The sequence below is a fragment of the Belonocnema kinseyi genome, chromosome 10, assembly GCF_010883055.1.
Source record: "Belonocnema kinseyi isolate 2016_QV_RU_SX_M_011 chromosome 10, B_treatae_v1, whole genome shotgun sequence".
Classification (NCBI taxonomy): Eukaryota; Metazoa; Arthropoda; class Insecta; order Hymenoptera; family Cynipidae; genus Belonocnema; species Belonocnema kinseyi.
In genome coordinates this window covers 62,769,326-62,783,376 of record NC_046666.1, presented here as the reverse complement: position 1 = coordinate 62,783,376, position 14,051 = coordinate 62,769,326, and the positions used below count along the sequence as shown (strand labels likewise).

The window sequence follows — 14,051 nt, the reverse complement described above, 5'->3', positions numbered from 1 at the left end:
ATTTTTTGATTAAAAATACAACTTTTTGGTTAAAAAATCTGTAGGAAAAATCCTATTTTAACTAAAGCCTATTTCTTTTTAAATTAAGTTTTTATGAATTAATCATCTTAGTTATTTTGATTTTCAAATTATAAAATTCAGAGGAGTGAAAAAGGTAACTCTGAATAGTTAGCTTTTTCGATACGTAACATAACTGCTACTAGTTACTGAAAAAAACACTTATATAACAATGGTGGTAACTCTTGCAAATTTGACAATACTTTTCATCGGTCTTCGCCTCGTTTAAGACTCATCTTCAGCTCATCTTTGCCTCTTTTAAAGCTCGCCCCTTCGATTTGCCTTCCGCTCTTACAGCAAACTTCACGCTCATACTTTCCGCACTTGTAGCACAATATACTATTTTTTGCAGTGATTAAACTGTACAATAAAAAATTTGAATTTTTATTTTATTCTTCTATATTATTATGCAATTGGCAATGCAATGTTTCCCGCGCGCATTAGCGAGCTTATTATTTCTTATTTATGGTAATAATCCCAATTAACGACAATTAGTATTAGATTTTTGCGAGTTTGGGGGATAAAATTGAAAAGGGAAGGTACTGGAAGATATGTAATCTCATATTTCCGAAACGTGTTAATCTTGAGGTAGTTAGTGAGGGGTACGCTTGCGCCGAATGTTGCGCGTTTTACAGAAGCAGCCACCTGTGCGCTCACCCTCCTCAAACTCACCCCCGTCAAATCCGTACCTCGTTCCATATATATACGAAGCGCTGTTAGCCGATGCCGCACTTTGCATCATTACCATCCTCGTAACTTGAACGCTTCTCCCGGTGCAAAACTCAGTCATTTCTGCAAATTAATCACACATTTTCTATTAGGATCACTGCATCTTGTGCCTGGTGAGTTTTTATTAATTTTTTGTTATTTGATATTTTTAAAATACTTTTAGAAGATATTTAAAAGTGTTTCGCGCTTGACGGATTAACCGTTACAGAATTCGAATAAATTCTACATTCAATTGTTTAAAACTGTAGAAAAGTACATTCGATCAAACTTTTCACCGTTTTCAACTTTTTTATTTTATTGTAATTAACTTCAGTTCAGGGTATTCTTCTTCAGTTCATTGACCAGGCGAAAGGGGTTTAGTACGAAATCAAAAAGTGTAGTAGGAAATTAACTTTATTTTTAAGCAAAATTTTCAGTTTTCTAACCAAATATTTTTAGATTAATAAAAATTAACTGCGAGGTTTATATACACTATTATTCTTTAGCCTATAAATTATCAACATTTTTATTTCTTAATCGTAGGCGTGTCTTTCCTCTATTCTACTTTTTAAAATTTTAAATTGTATTATTTTGGTTGAAAACTCACCTTATTGTTAAAAATACAAGAATTTGGTTAAATTGTTTTTCCTTTTTGACTGAAAAATGTTTCTTGGTTGACAGTTCAACTCTTTTGATGAAAATTCATGCCTTTGAGTAGAAATTTTATCTTATTTATTTGGTCTCTGTTTTGTTGAAACTTCAACTGAATTGTATATAATTCAACAATTTGTTAAAATTTGTATTTCCTCCTTGAACGAAAAATATCGCTTGGTGGAAAATTCAAATCTTTTGTAAGAATTTTCACCTTTTTGATTAAGAATGCAACTGTTTGCTTGAAAATTAATTTGCTCTAGTTGAGGATTCAACTATTTGGTTAAAAAAATTGCCTTTTTTTGTTGAATTCAATTCTTTTTCATTTAAAATGAATTAAAAAAATTATTAGAAATATCAACTATTAAATGTTATTGTTGAAAGCAAATTTCTTGGTTGAAAATTAAATAATTCTTTCAACGTTTTAAAATTTCTCTTTTTTATTTGAAAATTGAACTACTTGGTTGAATGTTTAACTACTTTGGTAGGAATGCATTTTTCTTGCTGAAGATTTTTTTGTCAAAAAATAATATTTTTGGTTGAAAAAGTGACAATTCCATTTTTGTTTGAAAAGTTATCTTTTTAGTTTGGGAGTAAATTACTTGGTTTAAAATTTAACTTCGTTAAAAATGAATTTGTTTGTCTTAATATTCATCATTTCAGTTGAAAATTTATCTTTTCGTGTACAAATTTTAGTATTTTGTTAAAAATGCGTTCTTTTTTTGTTTTTTTTTTCTAAAAATTAATGTTTTTGATAAAAATTTATTTCCTTGGTTGAAAATGTAACTATTTTCTTCAAAATTATTTTTTGCAAATTAACTTTTTCAACTAATGAAATTTGAATATAAATGCTTAAAATTGTGCAACATCAAAAATTGGAATCATAGAAATCTTATTATTCATTATTTTCTCATTTTTGGCTTTTGAATATCTTATTTCCAAATTACTCGATTTTTAGTTAATTATTTCAAAAAGAATAATTTAAAATTAAAAAATGTTTGATTGTAATATTTCAAGAATGTATGGAAGTTTAAAACAAAGTGTTAAAAATTAGACGATTTGAAATTAAACAGTTAAATATTCTGTCGTTTAAATTCAAAATGGATAAAAATATATCTACATATATCTGATACCTTTTTCATTGAATAATTTCTTTCTCTTTTTATAGTTTCAATGTTAGAGTTCTAAATTTTCATGTTGATCAATTTTTTTCATATTTCCCTTTCAAAAGTTTTAATTTTGTAATTATAATAGAAATGGTTAAATTTTAAAAGGCATAATCAACAAACTGAAAATATTTATTTTTAAATGACTTGAATTTACTTAAAATCAATTAATTTTTAAAGAGTACGTGCATAACAAAGTTTTAATATTACAATTTTTGGTAATTTTTCATTCAAAATTACTTCGTTTTAAACTTGTTCTCAATAGTTTATTTTTATAGGTATACATTTGCAATTTGTGGGAAAATCACGGTAAAATTATTTCATAATATTAACATTAAAATAACGTCTAACCTATTTTAATGTTAAATTCTCATTTTTTAATGTAATACAAATTTTAATTTCTAGAATTTCATTAATAAAATTTTAATATTTTTCAATTAAAAATGTAAAAATATTTAATTACTTAATTTTGAATGCTTCGAATAAGAAATAATACAATTTCAATTCCTTTTAATTTTAGATTATCTAATTTCCAAAATTCTAATCTGAAATTGTTCAATTTTCAACGTTTTTATATTGTTCCATTCATGAAATTTTACTCTACAATTTTTTTATTTTGAGAAATTCTGATTAAAAATTTATATGAAATACTTTCCATTTCCTGGTATTCAATTTTAAATGCTTCGATTTAAAAATGCTACAAGTCAAATATCTTTTTATTCCAGTCGAAATATTTCCCTTTTTTTCAATTTTACCTTCTTCAAAATTGGGGACGTTTTGAAATCAACATCATTCAATAAATGTTATTTATTTCAAACAATTTCAATTCGAAATTATTATTTTTTTTTAAGAGCGGGCACCTCATGCGCGTTCATTTGCTCCCAGTTTAAATAAATGATTAAACGCTAAGTTGGTAAAAGTGACAATAATGTTTTATAAGGAATTTTTTTCAAGAATTAAAAAGTTAAGAAATAGTTTTTAAAAAGATTATTGGTAATCTGAAAAAAGTGACTGTAAAGCAGTGGATATCTAATTAAATTGTGTCAAGGAAAAAATAGGGGAAGATAAAAAGATTTTAACAAGAATATACCTAAATTAAGTAACTGAAACGTTAGTAAAAGCATAGAAAATAACTTTTCCGAGTTTTTGTTGTTTTTTTTATGGAAATTCATTTTAATGCATACTAATAAATTAGGGAGCGTCTACACGTAACGAAAAAATGCGGCTATTTGTACCGGACTTTAATCCAACAGTTTCATTACATGTAGCCACGGCTAATGAATTATGTCGGGCTGACATTAATTCCAAATTATTTTCTTTGATAGAAAGTGCATTTTTTATCAAGTTTTTTTTGAGTTCTAAGTTATTTGCCAAGTTTGTCTTTTTCGGATTGAAAAAATGTATAACTGAATTAATAATTTTTTGAATCTACTTAATTAATAAAATCCTTCCTTTATAGAATAACTAATTTTGGACGTTTTCAGTACTCGTAAAGTTTAAAAATCACATTAATCAAATTTTATTTAAATGTAATAGTTTTATTATTCGAACCACAAAAAAAGTTATAATTTGAAGAAGACCGTCTTCGATAGTTTTAGCAAAATTGACTGAATTAAATATTTTTTCTGCACTTATATTTTGTAACTGTACGCAAAGTTAATTTCACCCAAGTTATTTTAGTTTTTCTTATATTTCTTATTATGCATAACAAGTTAATATTAATTCAAAAACACTATGCATTAATTAAAATACTTTTTTTAAACATACAATTATATTCAAGAATATTTTGTGGTCAAAGTTGTATTCATTATTACATGATTTTGTTAATTTTTATGTACATTTTTACATAATTAAACATTAAACACGAGAAACTGAAGCGAGTTTCAAATAAAGAAATACTTTCATAATTCTGGAATCGGTGATCCAAGCTAAAATTATCGATATTTTGTTGATTTAATTTTTAACTACAGTCCATAGTATTTATCAATATTACGTTATAATAATTAAATAATATTGTTGTAATAATTAGAACCATACAATATTCATACAAATATGTACATTAGGGTGGCCCAAAAATCCTTTGGAAATTTTCCCTTACATTTTTATTATGGATATAACCCTCAAGTTTGTTTAAGTCCATACAAAAATAAATACGTTGAAAACTATGATATTCAGAGGTTTCGTAAGCCCCATGAAGTTTAACGCGTATGTTCCATAAAAAAAGACATTTTTGTAAATTTTATTCAGAATTGTCAATAGTAAGGGAATCAAGTTGAAACTCAACATTTATTTTCAAAATAGCTTAATATAATAGCTTAAACAATTTATTATTACTTATTTTCAACTTTTCAGTTCGAGCGAGGCAATTATGAAATTGGCTTAACATAAATAATTGTTTGACAAATTTATTATTATTTATAACCATATTCTCTTCAAATAATGCTACAAAGTTGCGTTTCTTTCTAAAAATTTCCATTTTTGTCCAATTTTCAAATATATTAATGTAATAATTAATTCATATTAAAGAAAATTGTCCAAACAATTTATTAATATTTTTAATAGTATTCTCTTAAAATAATGAGAAAGTTGCGACTTTTTTGGAAATGTTTAAGTTTTTATTCAATTTTTACTTGAAGCGAGATTATAATTTATGCAATTTAGCAAACCTGATTGGTTATACAAATTATTATTGTTTATAAATATCTTCTTCCATATTAATGGTAGATAGTTGCGTTTTTTTCTGAAATTTTTAACTTTTTATCCATATTTCACGTAGTGGGGTAATAGTTAGAGTAATTTCAAGTATTTTCACAGTTTTTAAATGTTTTGAGGGATTTTGATTAATATTTCAATAATACATTTTTTGTTAAATAACATTAATTATTACTCTAATAAGTCAAAAGTCGACAAAAAGTGGAAAATTTCAGAAAAAAACACAAAAATCTAGTATTGCTATAGCAGAAAATAGTTATAAACAATTATAATTTGTTTACACAATTAAGTTTGTAAAATTTCATTAATTTCTACCTAGCTCCAAATGAAAAGTGGACAAAAAGTTGAATATTTCATGAAAAACCGCAAGTTTTTAGTGTTATTCAAAGAGAATATTATTAAAAATAATATTACATTATTTAAACAATTATTTCCGTTTAATTTAATAAATTGTTGCTTCACTCTAAGTGAAAAGTTTAAGGTTTTAAAGAAATCGCGACTTTCTAACTATTATAAAAGAAAAATGCCAAAAACCATAACAAATTGTTTTAAAAATTTCTTTAGACATTAAATTATTAGTAGAAAGTAGTAGTTTGTGTGCTAAAAACTATTTGTAATAAAAAACCCATACAAAAAACATAATCACCGCAAAAATTTGAAAGAAACTATTTTTCACTTATGCCGGTTTTTGGGGACCTATAGAACAGACCTATGAAGGTAATTTAAAAGGTTATTCATTCTTATTCTATAGCTAATTCTGAAGAGAACTGTTGAGTTTCCACTCGATTTAGATAATATTGATGATTATGACTAAAATGTACCAAACCTTTTTTTTATGGGAAATACCCAAATATAAATACACTTATAAATTTACATCGTAATTTTATTTTTCTTTACTTTGAATTGAATTAAATTAATTAATCTTCAATTTAATTTTGAGCAGTTTAATGCTTATCGAATAGCATAAGGGTAAACTGCCCTGATGTTGGGTAAACTGCCTTTATGTGGACTAATCGCTTTTAGTTTCCTTATTTGTTTTTTCCCCTTATTTCAAGATAAAAGACGAACAGAGAAGCGATTCTGAATTATTCATCCAGTTGCTTTGAAAAGAAAAATGACGACTTCGAGAATGCTTTTTGATGTTTAGCAATAATTGATTATGGGCTTCCAAAAGTTGTAAATTTTCTCTTGGAAAATATCATTTCCCGAATTTCTACCTTCACATTCTTTGACGTTTCATCAAAAAATAGATTAGCACCGATTAGGAACTAGCATATATTTTTGTGATAGTTTTGTGGTTCAATTAAAATGTGGACCGATTTAGATTTAACAAATTGGAAAAAAGCTGATAAAACTTTCTGGAGTCAACAAGCCAGATTCTTTATTTAGTTTTTCGATTTCTTATCAATAAACGAATATGATTAAAAAATGGCGATTTCTCTCTTTGCGTTCTCGGTGCTCGTGAATAATAGGAAAATTGTTGCAATCGCCTACTTTTCATAGTGTACCATTCCTTGAAGGAGTTAAATCATAATATAATATACAGATTTATTATAAACAAATTATTTGTTCTGTGTTTTCCATAATTTTCAATAAATTTACGTTTTCCTTAATTCTTTTTCAATAAATTTGTATGAAAATTAATTAATATTATAATGGAGAAAATCTCTCTTAAGATTATTTTTGTTAATATTATAAACAACATTAATAAACAAATACACTATTTAGACATTTGTCGACTGATAAATTCATTTTTTTCAGCCATTTAATTTGGAACTACGTGATATTTTCAGCAACATTCATAATTAGTTGATTCATTTTATGAGTTTTTGAAATTGATTTCATTTAAAAAATGCATTATTCGGTCATTTGCCGACGGAGAAACATGTTTTTCGATGTGAGTCTTTTTAACTAGAAATTTGAAGATAATTTCAGCAACATACATAATTATTTAAATAATTGTTGTTAACAAATTAAATTAAAAATACATTATTGGGTAATTTTTCGACGAAAAATTTCGTTTTTCAATGTCAGTTTATTTGGAAAGTCCCTCGTAATAAATTTGATAAATTGTATGTTTTTTTAAAAACAAATTTAATAGACAAATTCATTATTTGGGCATTTGTCGAAGGAAAAAGTAATCTGTTTTGGTTGTGGATACAGCTATGTTGCTGAAAATTCGTATTTTTTTGTTGAGAATCAACTAAAAGGTTTAAAGTTTAACTACTTTTTAAATAATCGCTACAATTTATTTATTATTTTAGTTTTAAAAAGACTTGTTTTATAGAAAATTTGTATGTTTGGCTGGAATGTTCAAAAATTTTGTAAAAATTTAAACTATTTAATTAAAAATTCTTCTTTTTTGTTTAATTCAACAAGCTGAAAATTCGTTTTCTTTCAAAATCAATTTTTTAAACTAAAAATTTGAAAAATTCCATTTTTTGTTTGAAAAAACTCTTTTAAATTGAAAAAATAACTATTTGGTTTAAAATTCGTCTTTTTTTAACATTTATCATTTATGATAGAAAATTCTTCTTTTTATTTTGAAAATAGTCTTTTTTATTCAAGAATTCAAATTTTCGGGCTAAAAATTTCACTTTGTTCTAAAACTGTCGTATTTTTCGCTTAAAAATTCAACTGTTTTTGATTCAATTTAAATTTTCGTTTGTTTGAAATTTTTGATCATTTGGTTGAAAATGCACCTTTATATGTTAAAATTTCTTCTATTTTGATAAAGTCATATATTTTGTTATTCCAATATTAAAGTAGAAAATTCATGTTTCTTGGTTGAAAATGAACTTCTTTTGCTTGCAAGTTGAACTATTTGACAGTTTTTGAAAGTTCGTCTCTTAGGGCTTAAAACTTAATCTACTTAGAATAATACTTAGAAAATATTATTTTGGTTGAAAAATAAAGTATATTATTGAAAATGCAATATATTTTAACTTAAAATCTTGTATAAATGAAAATATTTTCATATGGAATTCAATATGGAGTAACTTAGGTAACGTAGTTTATATTTGACGCCTTATTATATTTTGATCTGTGTACCAAAATTTCAGCACAATATAAATATTATTTTAAGTTATATATCTACTGAATATAGTGCCATGTAATTGATCACGCACGTTCCTTTAAGTAGTAATTTCTGATTTGCAAATTTAAGCACAACATTTTAAACTATATGTACATTTGTCGATATTTTTCAAAAATAACTAACTAAGCTTCTCTTAATTTTGTTACTTTTTATATAAATTTGAATAACATTACATTATATTAAAAAACACTACCTTCTGTATATAGTTTTTATTTGATAGATTTTATTAAAATCATAAATATTGATATCTTCAATTAATTTTGAAGTTATTATCAAAATCACGAAAGCCCTGTATTAATTTATGTCATTATGTTACAATTAATTCCGTAGTTTGATTGAGAAATGATTGATTATTGCCATATTTGAAACCTAATTTCCATTGTTCATTAATTATTCACTGACTATTCAAATTTGATTGCAAAGTGAATATAAATAAAATCATGCCATAATATTATTTTAAAAATCCATCTTTCAACCCTTCAACTCTTAAAAGCTTTGAAGGTTAATTCCCCACATTTCAAGATCAGAGAAAGGGACAATAAAAACGGATAATAAGCAGACTTCACAAAGCGAGCTTTTGAAATTAAAATTCTGATGTTCATTTTCTCTGCAAAATGTTATTTAATTCATCATTAAAAAAATCTCTTTCATTATTCTACAAATGTAAAGTACACGTTTTGTAAAATGTAAAATATATTAATCTTTTAAATTCATATCAGTGAAATTTGAAATTTAATATGAAATGTACACTCAGAAAAATGTTTATTTGAATCAAACAAGCATTTGTTTAACCCTGTATTAAAGATAAAATTTGTTTGATTTTAACAGTGGCGTGTTCGAATCAAATAAATTTTGTTTTAATTGAAAAAAAATATACCGTGCACACAATACATAATGCGTTTTTCTACTGTTTACATCTCTGTACCCCTTTTGGTTTCATGGAAATTGTATTCTCGTCTTTATTTAAACAAAAGAAAAACGCGTTAATTATTATCTCCACAAACCCTAATCAAATATTCGTTTCATCCTATATATCAAAGATAGAATTTGTTTGTTTCAAACTTTTTTCCGAATGTGCATTGAGAAAACTTAGTTGAATTTTCGAAAGAAAATAATATGAACAGTATTTTTTCATCCGCTCTGCTTCGAACGTAGCAAAATTCAGTTAATTAATAAGTTTCTAATTGTCTAACGAAGTGAATTTTGATCCCTCATCATTTGAATTTTAAAATCGATCATCTAGTTATAAATTTCAGTAATAATTATTGATTGTAGTGATAGATTATTTATTAGAAGAAGGACTTCAGAGAATCTAAGCATGTATTAAGATTTTTGAAATAAAATGTCAAGTTTACAGTAGTTGCGAAGTTATCGGAACTGCTTACTCTAGAATTAATTGACCTAACGCAATTAGGCTTATAGCCAGAAGGCGATTTCATTAAAACTTGCCCCAAAAGGGCAAATTCCCAGCCTGCCTTTAGCTTTAACCTTTGAATTTTCGTTCTAATAATTATAATGATACGTTATCAAAATTATGAAAAATGCTCATAGGAATTTGAAGATTTATTTAAATTGCCATTTAAGAGAACTCAAAATATGTAAGGGGTTACTTAAATACGGAATGATGCACAATTTGGAGGAATATTTTTTATGAACAGTAAATACCAATGATATAACTTAAAACAAAATAAAAAAATGGCCTACTTATAGAAATTTTTGTAACTTCTATTTTTTCGTTTTCCCTCCATGCTAGCACTTCTCAGGTCGTAAAAATGATATGAAAAAAACTTGTATAGCTTTCGAACTAACCAAATTCCGTCAAAAAAAGTTGAACATTGTAATATAATTACGCAGCTTTTGTTTGAGAACGTAAATATTTATTAAAAATACTTTAGTTTTCTGTTTTCAAACTGGGAATTTTTGGTTAGAAAACTGATCCCTAGTTATTGGTAAAAAAATACGAAAAAGCACTTTAAATTTTTAGTACATTTAAAATGTTAAACTTGACGAGATTTAAATTTACCTATTTTCCCGCAATTTTCAAGATTTTTAAATACCTTCCAATACATGAAAATGTATAAAAAATTACTAGCTATACTTTCATGATCTTCTTTTATGTATGTGCCAATTAATTTTTAATCGTTTAAAAAACTATTTTTAATTTGAACAATTTTATTTCCACAAGCATATCACGAATTAACGGTACTTTTGCTGAATGCCTTGGTCTAATGCATGAATGTGAAGAGTGAATTATTTTATTTTAGTTGTATATTAATTGTTTAAATGCAACTTTTGAAAAAAAAAATGGTAGAGAAACGTTTCTTTTTCCTATTCGCTCAATAAGTTTAATTACTTTCTCCTGATTTTTATATTTTTTTAACCTACTGTTCATTGTTGAAGCAATTTTTATTTGTTAAAATAATTATCATCGTATAATATCTTAAATTACTAATTGTCAACACCCATTTCTCAACATTGTTCCTGCCCATGTTATTCTTATGGGAAAAAATTTTTTGGAAAAAAAGAACATGTATTGTGCTTTTTTGGGAACCTATCAACATATTTTTAGAAATATTTTCGAGAAAATTTGATTCTTCAATTTAATTAATTCCCCGGACTGGCAAATTCAAATTAAAGAAAATTTTCTAATTAGAGTATAATTATTTTTAAATTTCATAAGAGAATGTCTATTATATTTTGTTTTTTTGTCCATTGTCTGATTTTTCACATAAAATCTTGTGATTCAATCAAAGAAAACCTAAAATGTTATTTTCCTTAAAAAGATTGCTACATACAATATTATTTTAATTTTTTTTTAATGTCAGATAATCGACTTAACTATTTTAAGTTGTGAAATCTTTAGGAATCACAAAAAATGTATTTTTTACATTATCAGTTAACATCATAAACATTTTTGGAATAAATAAAAGTTTTAATTTTGTTAAAGAATGCCATTTTATTTCTTTTGTGACTTAAATGGGGAAATGCATTTTCAATTAAAATTTTTGTTTTGTTTTTTTTATCTTCTATACACAATTTTTGAAAAACGTGTTATTTTAAATCTGATAGTTCCAAAGTCTTGGAAATTCCTTATTAAGATTTCGTATTCAAGTCAAGTTTTCCCTGAAGAGATTCCCGGTCGCTAATTGAGTTCGTTTGCTTTAAAGCATCAGCAGGTTGGCGAAGGTTTTTCTGAAGAATACTCGAACTAAATATGATCTTTTACTGAAAAGAAGTAAACAATTTTTTTCAAAAAATTAATAAAGAATTTTATATAAAATTCATAATAAATCTTGAATAAAAATTCGTATCACGAAATTTGAAGCTCGATGCTTTAAGCTTTTGACATGATCTTCCTCCGCTCAATGCTGATCGTTATTCATCCGTTGTAGTAGAATGCAAATTTTTATGAAGAACGTCTCTTTATGCACATAGTCACATCATCTATTTTTACGTTTATCGCAATTTACTGTTTGATTTCAACCCTTTATGACTGCATTTTACATTTTTCTACAAGAGAACTATTCTTGCTTTTTTATGCAAAAATAATCAAACTCAAGACAATTTTTAGATCTGAAATGAATTATTCATTTTCCTCTCTGTATTTTTATTCAAACAAGGAATGTAAAGCGTAAGAGCACATGATAATTTTCCAAATATCGTATACCATGAATTTTTACGATTTTAAACGACTTTTCAATAGAGAAATAATTTTGGAAAATGTTGTGTTTAATTACGAATTATTATCTTCGAGATGCTAAAATTGATCAATTTTTATTGTTTGAAAATTAATAAATTTTCATTAAAATAGTTGAATTTTTAAGCAAATTGTTAAATTTCAAACCTACAAAGATGAATTTTCAACCCAGTAGTCGAATTTAAAATAAAATATTAAACTTCAATCTAAGACATTTTTTTAACCAGTTAGTTGAGTCCTTAAGCCAAAAAGACGATTTTTGTAAAATAAAGCTTAATTTTAAATTGAGAAGGATTATTTTCCTTTCAAACACGAATTTTAAAAGAAACCGTTAATCTATTGACAAAAAAAGATATTTTTCAACAAATGGCTTTAATTTTTTTTAAAAATAATTAAATCTCTAACAAAATAGTTCAATTTTAAACCTACAAATATTGACTTTCAAACAAGTAGTTGAATTTTACACTACAAAAATACATTTTCAAGAGAGGAGTTCAACTTTAATTAAGTAGTTAGGTTTTCAATAAAAAATATCAATTCTTCAAGAAAAATGTAATAGTTAATATTTCAAACAAAAAGGATTTTAATTTGAACCAAGATTTTTAAGTTAAGAGAACAAATAAATTTAAACCGAATAGTTGAATTTTCAAGCAAAAAGATGAATAATCAATAAAAAGTTTAATACTTGAATTTTCAAATGGAGTTAATCAATTTTTAACTAAAAATGTAATGTTTAATTGTTAGTTGCAAAAATTAATTTGGGCCTAAAAATGATAAATTTTGAACCAAAAATGAAATCATTGATTGCCGTGTAAGAAAAATTAATTTTCAACAAAATATTTCAATTTTTAACAACATAATTAAATTTTCAACCAAATTGCAGATTTTTAACTGAAAAATATAGTATGTAGAAGACTTTAGAATTAAAAGAAATTAACTTTCTAGGTGAAGTCAGTTCTTTATATAATTTGTTGTTGAGAAAACAATGTCATGTTTAATAATTCATAAGTAAGAAAGTAAGGTAATACTTTAATGTTTTGTTAAATAAGGGTTGGCTAAATTAAATATATATACAGAATATAAATTGGGTGATTAAACAAAAGTTTAATTATAAAAATAGCCTAATATATTCTGCCAATATAAGCGGTCTATTCAGTTGTGGTTAGAATCCAATACTAATATTGAATTATTAATATTTGAGAAAGCAGTAATCGATTATGGGATAATGAATTCATACACTGTGATTAATATTTCCTCGAATGCTGACATGTGTTAATCTGAAATGCCAATTCAACAGCTGAATGATCCTAATCGCTTTTCGCACTAGAATTTTCCAAACAAGTTGATTGATAGTGTCCATTTAACTTTATTTTTTGTATCTAGTTACCAAAATAGCTAATTATCGATTATAGTATTTAATTAATTGACCTTTTTGCATTGTCGGCGCAATTCTCAATCCATTTCAATCCAACTTCTGAACTGGTTGATTAATAGGGTGGTTCGAATTTTATTTTATTTTTTCGAATTATTATTTCTAACACTTCAAATACTACTTCCTTTTGTTGATTGGATGTATACATAAATTGTTTATATAATCTATTATTGCTTCTAGCAATTCTCTCTTAGAATGGAGTTAGAGAATACCGTATTTTTTTCTTCAAATTTTTAAACTTATTTTGAATTTTTCCGTTAGATCGAAGCAGTAAACAATTAAATTTAAAAGAAATATTTTTTTAACAATTTATTATTATTTTTAGTAATATTCTCTTAAAATAATTCTAGAAAGGTGCACTGCTTTCTAAAATTTTTAACTTTTTGTTTACTTTTCCAATATAGTGAGGTAGTGATTATTTTCACTTAGCAAATGTCATTATTTAAACAATTTATTATTATTATTACTTATATTCTTAGTCAATAATGCGAAAAACTTGCAGTTTTTTCTTCAAATTTTCATTTTTGTAAA

General features: G+C 25.2%; 1 protein-coding gene across 1 annotated transcript in view; it reads left to right on the top strand.

The window, feature by feature from the left end:
* The first annotated feature begins 808 nt into the window (after window positions 1-808).
* LOC117182253 (short neuropeptide F-like) overlaps window positions 809-14,051 on the top strand; it is a 60,242-nt gene continuing 46,999 nt past the window's right edge. Inside the window, exon 1 of the mRNA XM_033375361.1 lies at window positions 809-899. The gene's annotated coding sequence lies outside the window, so the exon portion shown is untranslated. The remainder of the gene's footprint in view (window positions 900-14,051) is intronic.